The sequence below is a fragment of the Lissotriton helveticus genome, chromosome 12 (assembly GCF_964261635.1).
Source record: "Lissotriton helveticus chromosome 12, aLisHel1.1, whole genome shotgun sequence".
Classification (NCBI taxonomy): domain Eukaryota; kingdom Metazoa; phylum Chordata; class Amphibia; order Caudata; family Salamandridae; genus Lissotriton; species Lissotriton helveticus.
In genome coordinates this window covers 796,484,538-796,507,076 of record NC_136073.1, presented here as the reverse complement: position 1 = coordinate 796,507,076, position 22,539 = coordinate 796,484,538, and the positions used below count along the sequence as shown (strand labels likewise).

The following is a 22,539-nucleotide window of genomic DNA, read 5'->3' as shown; positions in this document are numbered from 1 at the left end:
TTTTACGGACAATAGTCTGGGCGTAGAACGGTGGGAAAACGAATTGCTTTGCTGTCAAGCGCTACCGCTTAGGAAACTGAAACTAACAGAGTAATATGTACTCAACTATTCGGTCTCCCACTCTAATCAATTCATCGGGCACGTTGTTTTTGAAAAATTATAGCTCCATAAGCATTACAAATAAATATAAGATTGTATCCTTCCTTTTTGTGGCGAGAAGTAACGAAGAGTAGTGCGAGTTCTCTTGTAAGATCATGACGTTCCAAGGTGCCTTCCAGTAGTCTTGTGCATACATGCCAATATTTCACAACAGGGAATTGAGAGATTTGGGGGGAGGGGAATTAATCTTCCCTATTAACATTTATTCAAGTAGAGGCAATTTTAGATGGGAGACAACTGAAATAACGCAATTTTTGGCTTAAAAAATGAGATTTTCCTAGCCTTGGTGTCTGAAATGCTAGATTTTATTAAAAAACAACAAAATAATGGATCATTCTTTTGCTCACTATGCCACCCCAGTTTGGACCCAGCCATATGCAAATCAGTCTTGAACCTGTACCTCATTGGACCAGCCGGAACAGGCAGGGCAGGTCCTTCCTGGACCAGAAACAAGCATCCTGGGACAGATTTCAGGGTATTACTCCTCATCAGCTAGACTAGCTTGAATCCAGTGGCACAGCGAGCAAGGGACCCATGTCTGGGCATACCCTTGGCCACCAAGGGCAAACGTAGCAAACACAACAAGATGATGGACGGAGCGCTGAAACTTTTCAACCACTCACCCCCAGTCAAAGAACTGGGTTTAATTTGTTCTTTTGCTCACTATGCCACTTCAGTTTGGACCCATCCATATGCAAATCAGTCTTGACCCTGTTCCTTATGGAGCCTTGGCAGTTCTGGCTGGACTTTTCCCATGAGGTAACCAGAAAAACGGGCTGAGGTACCCTGTTGGATCGAAGGCAGTCTCTTCTATAGCCCGTTTTAAAAGAAGGGATTGCACTTCCTCCTGCACACAGAGATGGGTGTGTGGCCAAAATGGTGACTGAGTAGGACGTACCTGCTCGCCGCTCTGTCTTGCCGACAGGGCCCACTGCCCAAGCCTTGTCATGCCGGACCAGAGGACCAGTATAAGAACTCCACTGGTCGCCCTAGAGGTCAAGCGGTGGCCTGAGATGACTGAGAACCAGTAGAGGTGTGGGCTGAGATGCGATCATGATGCCTTGAGAGAGCTGGTGGTCCGATGCCGTGCAAGACCAGCAGTGGTTGGCCGGGCTCCTGACAATCCCCGAAGGCAGTGAGCTAGCCAAGAGACTGTCTCAAAGCTGGAAATCAGCGGCACAGGCCCAGGAACAGACCACAAGCAACCGAGAGGCCAGAACAGACCAGACTCCGCACCTGCACCGCCAGCGGTCGGCTGACTGATCCTGGCCGGCCTCTAACATCGATTGGTGTACCGCAGCAACGGAGGAAGCCAGCCGACTGGGACCTGAGAGAAACCCGCTGGACGGCCCTGCCCCGTGATCGGCCGGTTGCCTAGTGGAGGCCCAGAGGATGAGTGAGGTGTGCAGGCAGCCCAGTAGCAAGACGTCATAGGAGCTGGGCAGGCCAGAGAGACAAAGAACAGACCAGGGCCACCCTCAGCGCTGAAGGATAGACGCGTGCACCAAGGAGGGCCCAAGAGGTAGAAAGCTCTGACCAGATGGGGCCGCGGGGCCTGCCACGCAGAAGGTGAAACGACAAGCCCTTCCCGCTACACCAAGAGATTTATGTGCTGCGGCCTCCTTCCCTGCTGTCACAAGTCGCAAGGCCGTAAACCTGGAGGGTGCCCAACAAGGAGGGCCTCCTCCCCTACTGAGCCCGAAAAGAACTGCCCGCATGGCAGAGGCTCCCAGAAATTCTGAAGTCACACAAGTCCAGATGTTGGGACACAAAGGCGGGAGTCCCAGACCAGTGGTGCTCTCCCCACCCCCGTGGACACGACACCAGGCCTGTTACACTACCTAGCTGTCACCTGGTGAGCTGCAGCGCGTGGGAGGAGTACCTTCAGCGGTTACCCCCTGTGGGTGGCCGCCTTGCTGCCCCCTAGAGGTGGGAATGACGGAGGGGGACCCAGCAGGTGATCTACATACGCATGATACAATGCGAGCAACCCCCCCCCCCGAGACCCTGCATCCGTGACCTCAGCCGCCAGGATCCTGCAATAGCCACGTCCTGGAGAAGAGAGTTGCTTGTCTGGCTGGGCCCTCCTATGACGCCTGGGGGTGCGCCCATTTAGCTGGGAACCTCCACTAAAATGGAACTACTGAGCTACTCATACCCATGCAAAGATGCCTCCCCCTTTAATCAAGAGTCTCCCACAAGAGCTGACTCTCAGGTCTACAGAGACCGGTCTCAGAGGGAGACAGGCTTGGAATCAGACAGTGGACCTAGATCCTTGGGAAATCTACCTAGTTGCGAACTCCCCCCACACCTGAGTACGGCCAGACCACTAGGTGAATGAGAAATTAGCCTCCCCACCTGCAGTGCACACTCCTCACTCTTCCATCATGGCGACTACCAAGGGGAAAAAAGACTGCTCGGTCAAGGACATACTTCTTAAAGCATCCAGCTCCAGTAGTGACACTTCTGCACTCCCTCTAGAAACACAAGTAGTTACTGATACTAGCGATACCAAGCCCCCGCTCCTTCATAGAAATGCTTTTGCTTCTCTGAGAGATGACTTACAAACCATGAAGATGAAACTCGCTCAGGAACTCAGGGAGGTGTGAAAAGATGTGGATGCGCCGGTAGACAGGGTAGACACACTGGAGGTGCAGGGCATGACTAGCGGTGAGGAGATTGAACAACTACAGCAAGAGGTGGTCCACCTTAGAGACCAGCACCTAGACCTCCAAGCACACGCCGAAGACTTAGAAAACCGTTTGTGACTAAATAACATACGCACCTGGGGGATTACAAGTGGAGCAGCTGATCAAAACATTGCCTTATTCATGGAAGATCTTTTTAGATCGATTATGGAGGCTCCTCCTGATCTGGAGATCAAATTAGACCGAATACAGCATGTTGGCCCGAAGAGGCCTTCACCGGCACCCCCTGCCAACATTCTTATTTGCGTTCATGACTTCCAGCTAAAGGAACACATCCTCCAATAGGCTAGAGACACTCATCGAATCCAGTTTTGGGGACATCAACCCACTCTCTTTCAAGATCTTGCTGTCTCTAGGCTGTAAAAAAAGGAGGGTATTTCGAACGATCAGGGCTCATCTCCGCTTTATCGAAGTCCCTTACTCCTGGGAACACCCTTTTTGATTAATCTTCCGCTTGGATGGAAGGATCCACTAGATCTACTCAGTGAAGGACGCCCACCAACTGTTGAACATCACCGATGATCCCTCAGAGCACCATCCTCCAGCTGCCGGCTCGGGCAGAGACCCAGGGGACTCGTAAATGGAAGACAGTGGGTCGCGCCTTGGCCCAGCTACCCCCAGACCCAGAAACAATAACCAGAGAACGTAGGACGGTCTTGGCCTCCCTTGGAGATGACAACGCCGGCCCGGCGTGAATGGATCCTTGTTCTTCTACCAGTTCCAATCAGATCTTGGTTTCCTATGGTCCTTCACTAGCCTTTCTCCATAGCGGCAGCCAGCCCTGGCCGGATGGGGGGGTGGTGTTGCTGTCCTCTTCCATCCCTCTCTCATGGGTCTCACCACCCAGGACATTAATTATGTTTTTTATATAATGTTATCTTTTTGTTGTATTGATTTGGGTTTTTTGGGCCTCCTCCCACTCCTGGGTTCCCTTAGATCGGACTCCTTGACCGCCCCATCTCTAAGCCACTGGCCTCAGGTGGATTACTCCCTTATCCTCGGTCACCACACTTCTCCCTCCCTCAAACAGCGAGCTTCAATAGATCCACTTAAAGACCCTCGTAATGACCCATACTCTTAAAATCATCACACTAAATGTGAAAGGGCTCAACAACCCAGTCAAAAAACATGCCATCCTTTCCTACCTTGAGCACTCTGTAGCCCACATCTGCCTCCTCCAAGAAACCCATCTACTCCCTGATGATACCCATAGGCTTCGTTCCAAGGCATTCTCCCATCAGCTCTTGTCCTCCCAGTCCACTAAATCTTTAGGGATTGCCATCCTTGTCTCTTTTGCTTTCCCCAGAAGGATTGGTTCCAAACAAGCAAACAGTAAGGGCAGCCTACTGGCCTACTCCTTCATGCTAGGCTCACACACTCTCACAATGGGATGGGTCTATGTCCCAAATGAGGATCTAGAGGGCTTCCTGTGAACGGCAGTGACTGAGCTTACTAGATACACCGACAGGATGCTGCTGCTGGGGGGCGACTTAAACCTTGCCTTTGACAATGCACTAGATAGATTGGCTCAACATCTGGGACAGTTTGGGGCCCTCTCTGAGGAGGGGCTACAAATGTTAAAAGAGATGGGGTTAACAGACATTTGTAGAACCTTGCACCCCACGGCCCAGGAATACACCTTTTACTTCCATTCCCATAAGACCTACATGAGAATTGACTACTTTCAGGGCACCAGAGCATCGTATTCCACACCCAACAAGCAGACATATTGACCCGCACACTGTCGGACCACTCAGCGGTGACATTGGCCCTCTCTCTCTTTTTCACTCACCCTCCACCAGGACATTGGTGCCTCGGGGACACGTTACTGCATCGTCCTGAGGTGATACAACTGATCTCGAAGCCACTACAAGACTTCCTGGCGACAATTGACACCCCTGAGACCCCCATAGCTATCCTTTGAGAAACCCTGAAGGCGGTGATTAGAGGAGAATTTATTGCTATTGTCTCTTCAGATAATAAGATCTGTAGAGACAAGAGGGATCGCCTGACAAAACAGGTACAGGAGTACATATATTGACGGACCGGCGCCCCCCAATCTGGCGACAGCTTGAGGCCGCACAAGCCCAATTGTCTAGCCTAGATCTGGACAGGGCAGAGTATGCGGCGCTTAGATTGCGCCATGCCTTCTACACTGTAGGCGACAGATGTGGGAGGCCAACAGGCTGAGACTACAGAGACAGGCATCCGGGATCACATTGGTGATTACCCCGAGAGTAGAGGAACAGACTAGCAGATTGCCGAAACATTTTGACAGTTCTACGCAGGGCTCTAGGAGGCGCAATACCTCTCCCAGATGCCCCGGCCTGCTACGTTTGAGAAGCGGCCACCACTATATTAACAGAAGACCAGGTTGAGTCTCTCGAGTCCCCTATCAGGATAGAGGCGGTGATTTCTGGCATCTCAAAACAGAAATTGCTTAAATTCCCGGGCTCTGATGGGTTCACTTCCCTTTTGTGAGAAGTTGGCCTGATGTGCAGTGCTCACTATTCTAGTGATCACTATATATCAGTCCAAACAACCCTTATTGATGATTGGTTGTAAGTCAACCTTATAGACCAGCTATCCTAGTAGCATGGATACGAGCAGTCTAAGGCTAAGACTCTAGAGGGCGTGTTAAGCCAGCTGTTTTACCATCACATTACCCCTTGAACACCCAGTGAAAGGACGCCACACAAGTGTTATGAAAATAAACAATGTATTTATTAGAATCACAACAACCCTGTACTCTTTATGAGGACAGGGTGCTAAGCACACAACAAAACTCTTACGAAAATACTTTTAAGTTAGCACGTTACACAAATGCCCGAGGGGCACGAAAAACCATATACGCTAAAAGTGGAATGCGAATTACTAGCAGGTAAGTAACAGTTCTAATAGGCTTTGGAATCGCTAGGACTGGACTAGGGAATCGTTAGATTACTACTAGGAGGCCCAGGGGACTCGGGTGCAGAGTGTGCACTCTCACGCGGGATGCGGGACAAAGTCTATGGAAGCTAGAATTCACAAAGTTAGTGTTCACGGGCGAACCCGACCTGGTAGGGAGAAAATGACAGTGGATCCTGACCCTTGGATAGTGAGGCTATGCTGGGACACCGGAGTGCCGAAGTTACCTAGCCCAGGGGCTGCAGCTGCATAGGTCTGAAAAGACGTCGGGGATCTCGTTGCCGGACCGGGAGCCTGGAAGGAAGAAGTTGCTGGCAGGCGACCAGTGAAGGAAAGTTCGATGGATCCAAGCCTGGATCAAGGAAGAAGAAACCTGAAAGCAGAGGGGACCAAGTTCTTGAATCACTAGCCAGTGATTAAGTGGGCACCAGGATGGCACCGGGCGAAGTCACCGCAGTCAGGTGAGTGGGCGCTGCTGGGCTCTGCAGTCTCTCGGACCAGGAGGCGTTGTCGGCGACCAGGATGGAGGTGCGAGCTGTCCCACGAAGGATGAAGTCGTTGGCGTCGAAGTTACCCAGGATTGGGCAACAAGCCTTGGCTAATTCAAGCCCACGCGGTGGACTCAAAATGGCGTCTTGAGTGGACCAGGAGGGTCCGGGGTGCTCCTCTTCTGGAAGGGAGCAAGGGCCAGTCTGGAGCAACCAGACCAGCAGCAGAAATGTCGTCGGGCGTCGTCAGGAAGGCCACAAGCCAGCGGGCTAGTAGCCAAACAACGCGGTGAGCAGTAAAAAGCAGAAGGGCCCCACGCAGATCGTGGAGATGCTGGGGGGCTGCTCTTCGGTGCTGGAGCTGCTCAGGGTGGGGGCTTCTCGGACCCCAAAGCACTCACCAGGAAATTACTCGGTGGGCTTGCTGTGCAGAAGTCGTGCAGTCTTGGCGATGGCCGGTCCCTCGAGGTCTCGTCGCACCCACGGTTCTCAGCTGGGCTGTAGAGGTGGGTAGAGGTCAGAGGTGCCAGGGAAGCCGGGTCTCGTCGAGCTGGGCAGTCGGATTCCGGAGGAAGGACGTGCAGCAGACCGCAGTGTTCTTAGATGGTGCCTGCGGATGCAGGGTGACTACTCCTTAGCCACAAGGGAGAATCTTGAGGAAGAAATCGTGAAGTCCTTTCGTGGAAAGTGGTATCTTGATTCCAAAGATGATCTGATTTGGAAGGGGGCCAGTCTCTACCTTTATCTGGGAAAAAGGGGCTGGCACGCGACTAGGTCCTGCCCTCTGGGTGGGACCAGGAGGGGGGTGGTTACACCCACTTCCTTGGCGGGCTTTTCCCCAGCACAGGGTCTGGAGTGACCCTGGAACTGGTTCCAGCCAGCCTATGCACAGTGAGCACCGGGGTGCCACGTGCAGTCACCTTCCTCTAAAGCCCTGCCTACCTACAATACACAAAACCCTGTCTGGGACGGTGCTGGCACCGCCCCTGGCAGGAAACCCTTTGTCCTTATCTCCTGCTCTGGGAGGACTCCCAGCAGCAGGAGGGCAGACTTGTGTCTCGGTGGCAGCATCCATTTTGTGGATGCTAAGGCTCTGTCTGACTTTTAACCGGGTTATAGGTTACAGGCATGTCGTGTCCCTCTAGAAGGGTGGAATGCTAACCCCGTCGCCAGAATTGGCGAGGGGTTAGTATTCCAATTCGTATGACACCTTACTCGACCTGTTTTGATAAAGCGATACCAGAGTTGGCACATAACCGCGAGGATTATAATGCACTTAAGAGTATATGGTATGCGATATCATGGAAACGGCTAAGGGATGGATCCCGAAAGCCGCAGACAGGCTCAGCTCATGCCAGAGCACCATCTCACACGATTCCAAGCACTCTGCCTTCAGGATTGTTAAGGCCTGCCATAGGAGTGACTGATAGGAGATCTGTGTGTCCATTTTAGGGTTAGATATAGGTATACTATATCTAAAGCAAAGGGTGAGTACACCACCTTGCCCCAGCTGTCGTGCAGCCAGTTGTGTCAGTTTTAGTTAGTCAATCCAGGGGTGGCATAATACATGCTTCAGCCCCTGGGAGACTTCTGGGTACACCTCAGCCCTGGGTACAGGGACTTGGAGAGGGCCCAGTGCCAATTCAGTACCTGAGTACAATTTGGATAGAGAGAACAGCTAGGCTGTGGGTCTGATTAGCAGGCCCACAGCCAGGGAAAGTCGTAAACCAGTGCAGCAAAAAGCAAAAATCTGGGTGATCATAGGATTGCAGACCCTACTCTCCTACATGACCCCCCCCAAACTTTGGGACAATAAACTAACCTTGACCAGGTGAGTCTACTTGCTCTAAGTGGAAATACCTGGAGAGCCCATCAGCATTGCTGTGATCAGTCCCAGGTCTATGCTCCACTGTAAAATCCATCCCCTGTAGGGAAATGGACCACCTAAGCAGTTTGGGGTTTTCACCCTTCATCTGATTTAGCCACAAGAGGGGCTTATGGTCTGTCTGAATGGTGAAGTGAGTGCCAAACAAGTAGGCCCTCAGCTTCTTCAGGGCCCAGACCACAGCAAAGGCCTCCCTCTCAATGGCTGACCAATTTTTCTCTCTGGGTGTCAACCTTCTACTAATGAAAGCAATAGGCTGATCATTACCATCAAAATTCAGTTGAGACAGAACAGCTCCCACACCCAACTCAGAAGCATCTGTTTGGACAATGAATGGCTTGGAGTAATCTGGACTCTTGAGGATAGGTGCTGTGCACATGGCCTGCTTTAGGTCATTGAATGCTTTCTGACAGCTTGCTGTCCACTGAACTTTCTTTGGCATCTTTTTGCTTGTCAGGTCATTAAGGGGGGTCACTATGGACCCATAATTTCTGACAAACTTCCTATAGTACCCAGTCAGGCCCAAGAAAGCTCGAACCTGAGTCTGGGTGATTGGAGGAGTCCAGTCCTTGATGGCCTGTATCTTACTCTCCAGTGGCTGAACCTGGCCTCCACCTACAAGGTGGCCCAGGTACACAACCTGTGACTGCCCTATCTGGCACTTGGTGGCCTTGATAGTGAGGCCTGCCTTTTGCAGGGCCTCTAACACTTTCCTCAGGTGGACCAGGTGATCCTCCCAGGTGGAGCTAAAGACAGCAATATCGTCAAGATAAGCTGCACAGAAGTCATCCAGCCCAGTGAGGACTTGATTCACCAACCTTTGGAAGGTGGCAGGTGCATTTTTCAGTCCAAAGGGCATTACCACAAATTGATAATGCCCTCCAGGGGTAGAAAATGCTGTCTTAGGTTTGGCTTCCTCAGCTAACCTGATTTGCCAATACCCAGCTGTCAAATCAAATGTGCTTAAGAAGTTGGCAGAAGCCAATCTATCTATAAGCTCATCTGCTCTTGGTATTGGGTGGGCATCAGTCTTAGTGACTGCATTGAGGCCTCTGTAGTCTACGCAAAACCTCATCTCTCTCTTACCACCCTGGGTGTGAGGCTTTGGCACTAGAACTACTGGGCTAGCCCAAGGGCTATCTGAGGGCTCAATGACTCCCAGTTCCAACATTTTCTGCACTTCAGTTTTGATGCAGTCTCTAACATGATCAGGCTGCCTGTAGATTTTACTCTTGACAGGCAGACTGTCTCCAGTGTCAACATCATGGGTACACCAATCAGTTTGGCTGGGTGTCAGAGAGAACATATGTCGAAAGGATTGCAGAACTTGCCTGCAATCCTGTTGCTGATGTTCAGTGAGGCTGCCACAAAAGACAACACCATCAACTGACCCATCATCAGGATTCTGAGTGAGCAGGTCTGGGAGAGGGTCACTCTCTTCCTCCTGTCCCTCATCTGTGGCCATGAGCAAGCTCATGTCCTTCCTGTCAACATATGCCTTGAGCCTGTTAACATGGAGCACTCTGAGAGGGCTCCTGGGAGTTCCAAGGTCCACCAAGTAGGTAACCTCTCCCTTTTGCTCAATGATGGTGTGGGGCCCAGACCATTTGTCTTTCAGAGCTGCTGGGGCCACTGGCTCCAGCACCCACACCTTCTGTCCTGGCTGGTACACAGTCAGTACAGCCTTTTGGTCATGCCAAGCTTTTTGAAGTTCCTGGCTGGCCTCAAGGTTTTTAGATGCCTTTTCCATATACTCAGCCATCCTGGAGCGGAGACCAAGTACATAGTCCACTATGTTGGTTGCAGGCTTTTTGAGAGGTCTCTCCCATCCTTCCTTCACCAAACACAGGGGTCCCCTTACAGGATGCCCATACAGAAGCTCAAAAGGGCTGTAGCCAACCCCCTTCTGTGGGACCTCTCTGTAAGCAAACAAGAGGCAGGGGATCAGGACATCCCATCTTCTCCTAAGAGGTTCAGGTAGTCCATGAATCATCCCTTTCAGGGTCCTGTTGAATCTCTCAACAAGCCCATTGCATTGTGGATGATAGGGTGTGGTGAACTTGTAGTTCACACCACACTCTTTCCACATGGCAGTCAGATATCCTGACATGAAGTTTGTACCTCTGTCAGAAACGACCTCCTTAGGGAAACCCACTCTGGAGAACACTCCAACTAGGGCTCTTGCCACTACAGGGGCTGTAGTGGTCCTAAGGGGAATAGCCTCAGGATACCTGGTGGCATGGTCCACCACCACCAGTATAAACTTGTGTCCTGATGCTGTCTGGGGTTCCATTGGACCAACAATGTCAATCCCCACTCTTTCAAAGGGGACCCCCACCACTGGTAGTGGTATGAGGGGGGCCTTTGTTGTGCCACCTGACTTACCACTGGCTTGGCAAGTGACACATGAGCGACAAAACTCCTTGGTATTCTCATTCATATGGGGCCAGTGAAAGTGTGAGACAAGCCTGTCCCAAGTCTTTGTCTGACCTAAATGACCTGCAAGGGGAATCTCATGGGCCAAGGTGAGAAGGAAACCTCTCAGAGACAAGGGGATGACCAGCCTCCTGGTTGCACCAGGCTTGGGGTCTCTTGACTCAGAGTACAGGAGTCCATCTTCCCAGTATACCCTGTGGGCACCTGTGGCATTCCCTGCAGCCTCAGCAGCAGCCTGCTGTCTGAGGGGTTCAAGGGAAGGGCAGCTCAACTGTTCCTTCCCCAGGTCTGCTCTGGAGGGTCCCCCTGAGCCCAGAAACTCAACTTGATCAAGTTCAAGCTCTTTAGGCTCAGTTTCCCTCAGCTCTTCTAGATCAGCCTCCTCAGAGACTTGATCCTCAACCTGGGGCAAGGGGGAAGGCAAAGCCTTACCCTTACTGCTCTTCTTCTTGGGAGGTGTCTGGTCCATAATTTCAGGATCCAGCACCTGTTCAGTGGGGCATCTTCTGGCCTGTGACCTAGTCACAGCAAGCACATGTGCTGGCAAGCCTAACATCTCCATGTGAGTCCTCTGCTCCACTTCTGACCATTGTGATGACTCCAAATCATTGCCCAACAAACAATCAACTGGGAGGTCTGAACTGACTACAACTTTCTTTTGTCCCTTCACTCCACCCCAGGAGAAAGCTACAATTGCCACACTATGACTAGTAGTGACATTGCTGGCATTGGTCACCAGGAAATCAGTACCTGGCATGATCTGTCCAGGGTCCACAAAGTTAGGTGTCACCATGGTGACACTGGCACAAGTGTCCCTATAGGCCTGAGCCATTTTGCCATTAATCAAAGGTGTCTGCCTGTATTTGCCCAAAGTATTGGGACTTATTTCAGGGGACATATCCATATCCCCTGTACAGACAAGGACAGCCTGAGTGAGTGTGCCAACTAAGTTGTCAGACCCCTCAGTACCCAAGGTTAACCCAACTAATGCCTTGGGAGTGACACTACCACTACTGACTGTACTAGGGGGTGCAGTTGCTTTAGGAGCTGTAGTGGTAGGAGTTTGTCCTCCTCCTCTTTTGGTGCACTCACTAAACCAGTGAGATTTACTTTTGCAGTACTGGCACCACCTTTTTGACTGGCCTTCTTGAGTCTTCTTCTTCTGGGAAGCCTGACCCCCACCCTCTTTGGTTTGTTGGGGACCTGGTGAAGACTTCTGGTCATTTTGCTCATTCTTAACATTACCCTTCTGGTCTGCTTTCTTCTGACCACCCTGGTTCTGGTTCTGGTTCTGCTTGATCCTTGTCCTGACCCATTTGTCTGCCTTCTTTCCCAATTCTTGGGGAGAGGTCAGATCTGAATCAACAAGGTGCTGGTGCAGCAACTGGTTCTGACAATTGTTTAAAATTTGTTCTCTCATCATTAGATTATACAATCCTGTGTAATCTGTCACCTTGCTACCCAGCAACCAGCCCTCCAAAGCCTTAGTGGCACAATCCACAAAATCAGACCAGTCCTGAGACTGAGTTTTCTGGGTGTCTCTGAACAGCAACCTGTACTGCTCAGTGGTTAAACCAAACCCATCAACCAGTGTATTCTTCAGGACCTGGTAATTGTTAGCATCCTCCACTCTTGTAGTGAGGAGCTTATCTCTACCTTTACCATCAAAGGAGAGCCACAGTATAGCTGCCCACTGACTCTGGGGAATGTTCTGCACAGTGCAGGCCCTCTCCAGAGCAGCCATCCATTTCTGGATGTCATCCCCTTGCTTAAAGGGGGGCACTATTTTAGTCAGGTGTTTAGTATCTAAACCCTTCTCTCTATCTCTTGGGAGATTGCTGCCACCAGTGGGAGCTAGCCCACTTATCTGCTGCTCTCTTGCCAGGGCAAGCTTCTCTTTGGCCAGGGCAATTTCTTCCCTTTCAATCCTCAGTTCAGCTTGTCTCATCCTAGCCTCATGCTCCCTTCTCTGAGGGGAAGTAAATCTCCTCTGTGGAGGATTCCTTCTCCCCTGAGAAGAGGTATTAGAGTGCAGAGATCTATTGGAGTCCCTAGAAAGAGATCTATCTCTCCTAACTCCAAGGTTAGGCCCACTTCGGGTTAGTACTGGGGGGCCCCCAGATCCTAGCCCAAGTAAGTCTAAGTTGGTCCTAGTTAGCCTTCTGACTACCTCAAGACCCTTGTCTACCTCATCCCCAGAGAGTACCTCCTCATCCTCCTCCTCAACTGCTGAATCAGTGTTGGGGAGGTCTGGATCCCCAGAGGTTCCCTCTAAGGCTGGCATGCTCTCATGTAACTGAGAGAGCTTTCTGGCATCATATGTCTCTAAGAGACCTATCAGAAAGGGAAGGGTGGGGTTAGACCCCTGCTTCAGTTTCCTGGAGACACAGAGTTGCCTCATCTCCTGAAAATTGAGAGCTGCATATCTTGAAGTGACCTGTGGAGGGTCAACACTGACCAGGGGAGTCTCAGTAGAGTCCCCCTGAGTCGACATGCTTTTCTAGTGAGGTGTAAGTGGTGCACTTACCTACACTATATGTTTGCCTACTGATCCCTTGCTAGAGTTGTAGTTTAGGGTGTGCTAGGCCCTAGGAGCTACAACAGCTGGTTCAGTAGAACTCAGAGTATTCTAAGCTAAGTTATATGTACCTTTAGTACTTATGTGATCTTTCACAAGATATTCTTAGGGCATGTGTGGTAAAACAACAGCAAGCTCAAATCCCAACCGCTGCTCACCAATGTGAGAAGTTGGCCTGATGTGCAGTGCTCACTATTCTAGTGATCACTATATATCAGTCCAAACAACCCTTATTGATGATTGGTTGTAAGTCAACCTTATAGACCAGCTATCCTAGTAGCATGGATACGAGCAGTCTAAGGCTAAGACTCTAGAGGGCGTGTTAAGCCAGCTGTTTTACCATCACATTACCCCTTGAACACCCAGTGAAAGGACGCCACACAAGTGTTATGAAAATAAACAATGTATTTATTAGAATCACAACAACCCTGTACTCTTTATGAGGACAGGGTGCTAAGCACACAACAAAACTCTTACGAAAATACTTTTAAGTTAGCACGTTACACAAATGCCCGAGGGGCACGAAAAACCATATACGCTAAAAGTGGAATGCGAATTACTAGCAGGTAAGTAACAGTTCTAATAGGCTTTGGAATCGCTAGGACTGGACTAGGGAATCGTTAGATTACTACTAGGAGGCCCAGGGGACTCGGGTGCAGAGTGTGCACTCTCACGCGGGATGCGGGACAAAGTCTATGGAAGCTAGAATTCACAAAGTTAGTGTTCACGGGCGAACCCGACCTGGTAGGGAGAAAATGACAGTGGATCCTGACCCTTGGATAGTGAGGCTATGCTGGGACACCGGAGTGCCGAAGTTACCTAGCCCAGGGGCTGCAGCTGCATAGGTCTGAAAAGACGTCGGGGATCTCGTTGCCGGACCGGGAGCCTGGAAGGAAGAAGTTGCTGGCAGGCGACCAGTGAAGGAAAGTTCGATGGATCCAAGCCTGGATCAAGGAAGAAGAAACCTGAAAGCAGAGGGGACCAAGTTCTTGAATCACTAGCCAGTGATTAAGTGGGCACCAGGATGGCACCGGGCGAAGTCACCGCAGTCAGGTGAGTGGGCGCTGCTGGGCTCTGCAGTCTCTCGGACCAGGAGGCGTTGTCGGCGACCAGGATGGAGGTGCGAGCTGTCCCACGAAGGATGAAGTCGTTGGCGTCGAAGTTACCCAGGATTGGGCAACAAGCCTTGGCTAATTCAAGCCCACGCGGTGGACTCAAAATGGCGTCTTGAGTGGACCAGGAGGGTCCGGGGTGCTCCTCTTCTGGAAGGGAGCAAGGGCCAGTCTGGAGCAACCAGACCAGCAGCAGAAATGTCGTCGGGCGTCGTCAGGAAGGCCACAAGCCAGCGGGCTAGTAGCCAAACAACGCGGTGAGCAGTAAAAAGCAGAAGGGCCCCACGCAGATCGTGGAGATGCTGGGGGGCTGCTCTTCGGTGCTGGAGCTGCTCAGGGTGGGGGCTTCTCGGACCCCAAAGCACTCACCAGGAAATTACTCGGTGGGCTTGCTGTGCAGAAGTCGTGCAGTCTTGGCGATGGCCGGTCCCTCGAGGTCTCGTCGCACCCACGGTTCTCAGCTGGGCTGTAGAGGTGGGTAGAGGTCAGAGGTGCCAGGGAAGCCGGGTCTCGTCGAGCTGGGCAGTCAGATTCCGGAGGAAGGACGTGCAGCAGACCGCAGTGTTCTTAGATGGTGCCTGCGGATGCAGGGTGACTACTCCTTAGCCACAAGGGAGAATCTTGAGGAAGAAATCGTGAAGTCCTTTCGTGGAAAGTGGTATCTTGATTCCAAAGATGATCTGATTTGGAAGGGGGCCAGTCTCTACCTTTATCTGGGAAAAAGGGGCTGGCACGCGACTAGGTCCTGCCCTCTGGGTGGGACCAGGAGGGGGGTGGTTACACCCACTTCCTTGGCGGGCTTTTCCCCAGCACAGGGTCTGGAGTGACCCTGGAACTGGTTCCAGCCAGCCTATGCACAGTGAGCACCGGGGTGCCACGTGCAGTCACCTTCCTCTAAAGCCCTGCCTACCTACAATACACAAAACCCTGTCTGGGACGGTGCTGGCACCGCCCCTGGCAGGAAACCCTTTGTCCTTATCTCCTGCTCTGGGAGGACTCCCAGCAGCAGGAGGGCAGACTTGTGTCTCGGTGGCAGCATCCATTTTGTGGATGCTAAGGCTCTGTCTGACTTTTAACCGGGTTATAGGTTACAGGCATGTCGTGTCCCTCTAGAAGGGTGGAATGCTAACCCCGTCGCCAGAATTGGCGAGGGGTTAGTATTCCAATTCGTATGACACCTTACTCGACATGTTTTGATAAAGCGATACCAGAGTTGGCACATAACCGCGAGGATTATAATGCACTTAAGAGTATATGGTATGCGATATCATGGAAACGGCTAAGGGATAGATCCCGAAAGCCGCAGACAGGCTCAGCTCATGCCAGAGCACCATCTCACACGATTCCAAGCACTCTGCCTTCAGGATTGTTAAGGCCTGCCATAGGAGTGACTGATAGGAGATCTGTGTGTCCATTTTAGGGTTAGATATAGGTATACTATATCTAAAGCAAAGGGTGAGTACACCACCTTGCCCCAGCTGTCGTGCAGCCAGTTGTGTCAGTTTTAGTTAGTCAATCCAGGGGTGGCATAATACATGCTTCAGCCCCTGGGAGACTTCTGGGTACACCTCAGCCCTGGGTACAGGGACTTGGAGAGGGCCCAGTGCCAATTCAGTACCTGAGTACAATTTGGATAGAGAGAACAGCTAGGCTGTGGGTCTGATTAGCAGGCCCACAGCCAGGGAAAGTCGTAAACCAGTGCAGCAAAAAGCAAAAATCTGGGTGATCATAGGATTGCAGACCCTACTCTCCTACACCTTTTTTACAAGGCCTTCAGCTCTGTTCTGGCCCCTGTCCTCACTAGAGCCTACAATGACATTGGAACCTCTTTATCACTCCCACCAACTATGTTGGAAGCTTGCGACAACCCTCTTATATCTGGGGTACGCTTTGGGGGCGATAAACATATGCTTAGCTAATATGCATACAATGTGGTGGCAACGTTGGAAGACCCCCAGACTTCTATTCCGGCTTTTATGGCTGAACTGGATCAATTTTCAGAGACGGCGGGCTTTAAGGTCTGCACAAGGAGAAACTGATCCTGTGAAAAGCGAAGGGGATGGGGAAGACGACCTTGCATCAGAACTTGATAAAGGTCTATGCAATAACCCTAGATGGACTGAATGACCCAAGGATCTGAGGTTAGAGACAACCAAGCATCTAGACAATGCACCAATCTGCCTCCTACTGAAGGAAGGCCTGAAAACTGCTGTCCTTTGGTTCTGTATCCCTTGTTCTGGAATCCACAGGAACGGCGGGGATAGAACTGGGGTTTGTACTCCTGATAGAAATCCTGTTGAGAGCCTTGATTAAAGGAGCTTCTGTGGAGGGATTGACCCCTGGCGGAATAACAGTCAGCAAAGCGACGCTTACCTTTGCCAGCCCTACCAAAAACCCAGCTGGAAAATATCTTCTTCATATTAAATTGGACCTTATCAGTGGTGGCAAAAGTGAACATGTACTTGCCCATTTCCTTAATGAAGGAATCCCCAAATAAAAGGCCTTTAGCCTGAGGGCCTTCTTCTTTAGCAGCCAGGCTACTCAGTTTTGGGTTTATCTTCAATAAAACACTCTTCTGTCTCTCCTGTGAAATGTAAGCATTCCCATAACCTAACACACATGTGGCCCATTGAGCCCAGTACAAATGTGAGTTGGGATCCACCTGTTCTCCCTCCATCTTAGCCTCCTCGGCCAAATCCAGAATCCTGGTCAATGGACCCACCAGATCTTAAATTCTGCCCTGGTAATTAGACCAGGCTCGATCAATCCCTTTCTTGGGGTCTTTCCAAAATTTAGTACAAAAACAGTGATAGGGACAATACAAGGGGTATCAGCCACTTTATTGGGAAGGGACTTGTTATGTTATGTTATAGAAAGTTTGTAACGCGCACTAATACTCAAGAGTGTCCTGGCGCGGAAGTGAACTGGGGCGCTGCAGATGAAAGCCAATTAAGGGAGCTGACTGAAAAGGTGTGCCTTTAAGTGTTTTTTAAAAAAATTGAAAATCTTGAGTAAGCTGAAGATCCGCAGGAAGTGAATTCCAAGCCACTGCTGTTTTGACAGAAAGAGACTGACCACCCAAGCGAGCTCTGCGGAAACGTGGCAGAACCAGCCGACATGAAGAGGCAGACCACAGAGATCGATTGGGAACATACATGTTGAAGCGTCTCCTGAGATACATGGGTCCAAACCATAAAGGGCCCTGTGCGCGAGGGTGAGAGCTTTGAATTGTACTCGCTGGGCCACAGGCAGCCAGTGCAAATCCCGCAGATGCTGTCGGACGCTAGATTTCCTAGAGATGTTAAAAAGGAGTCTCGCCACAGCATTCTGTATGGTTGCAGTTTTTTCAGCAAATACCCGGGGATGCCAATGAACAGAGCATTGGCGTAATCAAGACGGGAAAGAAACAGAGCACGGGCTACCGTCTCTTTGGCCTCTCTAGGGAGCAGAGGAAAAAACTTTCTAAGTGCCTTGAGGGTCCCAAAGCAGACACCAGTCAGTTTTTTGACATGGTCAGCGAACCGAAGATTCTCGCTAAACCATACCTCTAAGTTCTTTGCCGGGGCTCCCACAGAGTTGGGGCATGGGAAATCAGGGGGCCAGAGAGATTGTCTAAAGGTCAACAGGAACTGACCGAACAGGAGGAACTCCGATATGTCCTCGTTACACTTCAGGGAGGCATGAGCAAGCCAGCGAAATACGGACGCAAGGCACGTCTGGGCGATGTTGGTGTCCAGATCCGAGCCCCTCCAAGTAAATAGCAGCTGGGTATCATCCGCATACGCTATAATTTTTGCCCCAAGCTCCTCTGACAGATAAATCAAAGGGGTCAGATAAACATTGAAAAGCAGAGAGCTCAAAGTAGAGCCCTGAGGCACCCCTGCAGCGAGTTTCCTTGACAGAGGAAAGACAGGGAGCCATGCAGACCTGCTGCGTGCGAGCATCCAAAAAAGATTTAATCCACTCCCAAGCCAGGCCCGTAATGCCTAGGGAGGAGAGCCGAGCCAAAAGCATCTGGTGAGGTACCGTATTGAAGGCGGCAGAGAGGTCAAGTAAAATCAAGGCTCCCTGCCACCCCCGTGCAGGCACTCCCTAATCGCCTCCAACATCTCCACCAAAGCGGTCTCCGTGCTGTAGGCAGTTCTGAACCCGGATTGGGCGGGATGTAAAGCTCCCGAAGATTCAACAAAAGTCTCAAGCTGCCGAAACACAACTTTCTCGCAAACTTTAACTAAGGCAGGTAGAAGAGAGAGAGGTTGATAATTAGCTGGCACCGAAGGGTCCAGCAAAGGTTTCTTAAGCAGGGGTAACAGTTTGGCCTGTTTCCATTTCACGGGAACGGTGGCAGTCTGGAGGGAAAGATTAACAATCGCCATTACTTCGGGACAAACCTCCTCAGCCACCCCAGCTAGTACACGAGCCGGACATGGATCACTGGGAGAGCCAAACTTCAGAGATCTCAGAATGGCCAAGATGTCGGACTCAGCCACAGACGAAGTGAGCCGAAGTGAGCCAAGGGAATAGGAGTGCTAGGTAAAGAGGGAGACACCACCAGACGGGAACCCAATACCCTGGCATGAGAACCCACACTATCCTGAATACCTGATATCTTGTCAACAGAAAAAGGTGGACAACTCCTCACACCATTGTTGAGAGACAGGGAGAGTCTTATGTTCCGCACTCGGCGATAAAAAGCTCCTGACGATGGCAAAGATCTCCTTGCTGTTATTGCTAGCCATCGCAATCCTCCCCGCAAAGTAGTCACTTTTGGCTTTCCTAATGGCCGTATAATACTCCCTCTGAGCTATTCGCAGGGTTGCTTTGGCGGAAGGGCAATACTGCTGACGTGGATGTATGACGTTACAACGCATACTTTTACAACGCCTACCTTTACATCGTAAGTTTTACAACGCATACCATTACAACGCATAATGCTTTTGGGCGCTGGATAGTGAATCGTTTAATTTACTATTCCAACTCCAGTCCCCGTGGATAGTAGGAAAGGTGTTGGATAGTACATTAAACCTATTCCCTATCCTAGAGCGCCCCCCAGCGCTATGCGTTGTAATGGTTTGCGTTGTAAAAGTTGCGTTGTAATGGTAGTTCGTTGTAAAAGTTTCGTTGTAAAGGCTGTATACCTGCTGACGTCAACAACGCTCCAGATTTTTGCACCCCAATTTCAGTTCCTTAAGAGCATTGGAAAACCAAAGTTGAGCAGGAGGAGAGCGCTGTTTACTACAACAAACTGGTTTAGTGCAGACACTAACTCCCTGCCTGATCCACCGATCAAAACTGTTGATCGCCCCTTCCAGATCGGAGGCAGGGACCGGACGTAGCTGATGTAACGCTTCCGAAAAAACGGGAAGATTAATCTTCCCAGGAAGCAGGGCGGGAGGCGAGATATGACTTTGAAAGGACCTACCCAAGACCCAAGAGAACCTGATCAAATAGTTGTCGGACCAGGCAACGGGTTCAGGATCTCCTACAATCATGGTAAAATTAGAGCACACCAGATCAATAAGATGGCCACCAGAATGTGAAGGTGCTTTGACCCATTGAGTCAGCTTGTGGGGAAATTCCTATTTCAATTTATTTCTGGAGGACTTGTTCATGGAGTGCCTCAAATAAAAAGAAACATAATCTAACACATGGTCAGAAGGAAACAACTCTGTGTAATTCAGGTGATATATCAGTACAGGGTCGAGCATACATTCCTCCAAATGATCCACAAGGGCATTGGACACTGGAAGGGACGTACCCTCAGAGGGAGAAATTTTACCCCTTTTCTCCAAAGGCCCATTATCAGAAAAATCATCAATGATAATCGAATCAGCCCTGTCGTCATCTAGGATGCCATCATCATCATCGATATCAGTGTCCTGCAAATTAGTAATGTTTAGGAGGGAGGTAGGAAGCCCCAAAAATACAACCTCTCTGGCGGGAGGATCAATCTTAATCGAATCGCCATTGAAAAACCACTCATAGGGGCAACACATTTCTTTCCTTTTTTGGAAGGAATGTCGTTAGGGCCATATAGCATCTTAGAAATAAAGGCCTCCACATGTGTAGATACAGCTAACATAGAATCAGAGACAGCATGCTGTACAGAATCTGTTATAAAAGATTTTACATTTTCCTTCATGGATTGGGCTACCTCATCATCAAACATTGCCATATATTACAATAAAAACGACCAAAGAGGGCTTTAAAGCCCACAAACACTGTAACTAAATACAGCAGACAGACAGAGAGGCTGAAAGGTTAACTTAGCCTTCAAGAAAGGACTGCCAGAAACAGGGGTGTGTCCGAAGGCGGGCCGCAAACCGGGAGGCCCAGGACACGGAAACCGTCACAGACGGAGTGAAACTCTGAAGCGGGAAACAAAGTGAAACCCCCGCAGGCCCAACTTAAATGAGTGCCAGTCGAACGCGCTCAGAAAGGGAAACACACAAAACCACAACCGTCAGCTCAGGAAAATAAATGAAGTGAGTCAAGCCGCTAAGGAAAACGGCGAGGGGCAACGGTCATGGAACGCCGCAAGTGCAACTGCTAGCATGATCTCAGGTGCGAGGAATACAACAAAACGCCCAACCAGTAAGCATACACAATATAACCAATATTTTAGCCAACATTATAAATATAAAAAATTTGCAAGCAGAATACTTATTTTGACTGCAAGCAGCAAGAAAGGAGTGCTGTTACTCTCAGTCAAGATTTTTATTATTGTAGTCAACGTCCTATTGGATACTGTATTGTGATGTAATGTATGTTCTTTCCCAGGGTTTCTAGGTATTGTAGTTTTTTTCTTGGCGGCTGTTTTAAATAAAACAAGAAATAAGCATAATATGAGCCTCCGGTCTTGTCATAAAATCTGAAGTCTCCCTCCTGAATCTGGTCTGTTGGTAAGCACACATTTAAGTATGCTAGGGGAAGCGTTTGTGGTGTCCTGAGATTGATCTAATACATTTCATAAGAGCCTTGCTCATTCTGGTTGTACGACGTTACAACGGAGGTTTTTACTTTGCATGCCTTTTCCACGTATTTTTTAGCGTGCATGTTTTTACCGCGAATATGCTTTTACAACGCATGCCAATATCACGCATTGTTTTTAGATTTAAAAACAATGTATTTTGCCGCACCGTGACCCTGGTCTCACTGAAGATGCCTGCTGACGCCGTCACCGAGCCGCTTCTCACACTGCGACCTGTGAGCCTGCACTCCGCACCGCCTCACTTCATGGCAATGCCTAAGTTTCCCCGACGCCGCTGCTTGCACCGTGGTTTGAGGGCACAGCTCGTAAAGTTACACGACACACCGCTCTCATCCCACACCGCAGCCTCGGCCTACCGACTCCGGTGCCATCGACTCCAGTTCGTCAGCCAACGACAGCGCTTCAGCAACGACGCCGCCGTTTCTTGGTCCACGATCTGCCAGCACCGCGACAAGCACTGCATTCACTTCACACCGCGACCCTGGTCTCACCGATGAAGCCATTTGACGCCGTCACCGAGCCTGCTGCTCGCACTTCGACCAGAGGGCACCACACGCCGCACCTCTGCACTTTGTACCACAGCACCCAATACCTGCGGACGCCAGCGCTCCTGACTCCAACAGAGAAGAGATCGATCTGCAGCACGTGTGACGTCGAGGGCCCCCGACGACTCCGGAACCGACGCATGCGGATGCTGTGCTTTCGGAAGCTCAACGAGAGGGCGCAGACGCCATGCATTTCTAAAAGGTACTGTTGGCGGGTCTTCCCGACACAGTAGCTGGCCCGCGACGCCGCGGTCAGCCAGAACTGTTTGGATTTGTTTGTTCACGACGCCGTGGTAGCCCCGGACGGAGCTATCAACATCAAGGAACTGTTTTTCAAGCATATTTTAATGACTGAAGATTTTCAAGTACTGTATTGTAGATTTTTATCATTTTCGGTCTTGTCTTGTAAATATTGGATATTTTTCTAAACTGGTATGGTGTCCTTTTGTAGTGCTTACACTGTATTACTGTTGGTTATGTGCAAATGCTTTACCTACTGCCTCCAAGATAAGCCTGACTGCTCGTGTCTAGCTACCAAGGGGGTGAGCAGGGGTTATTTTAGGAGTGTATCTCCCTTATCCTGACTAGAGTGGTGGTTTCTGCCTGGCTTTGGCACATGCCCTGGCCTACCAAAAATCCAATTTCAAACAACTGTGTAAATATGCGTGCTAAAAAATGTGTGGTAAAGGCACAAAGAGGTAAAAACCTCGCTGTAAATGCTGTTTTCCAC

General features: G+C 50.3%; 1 pseudogene; it reads right to left on the bottom strand.

The window, feature by feature from the left end:
* Window positions 1-16,383: 16,383 nt before the first annotated feature.
* On the bottom strand, window positions 16,384-17,070 carry LOC144798154 (uncharacterized; annotated as a pseudogene).
* Window positions 17,071-22,539: the final 5,469 nt, after the last annotated feature.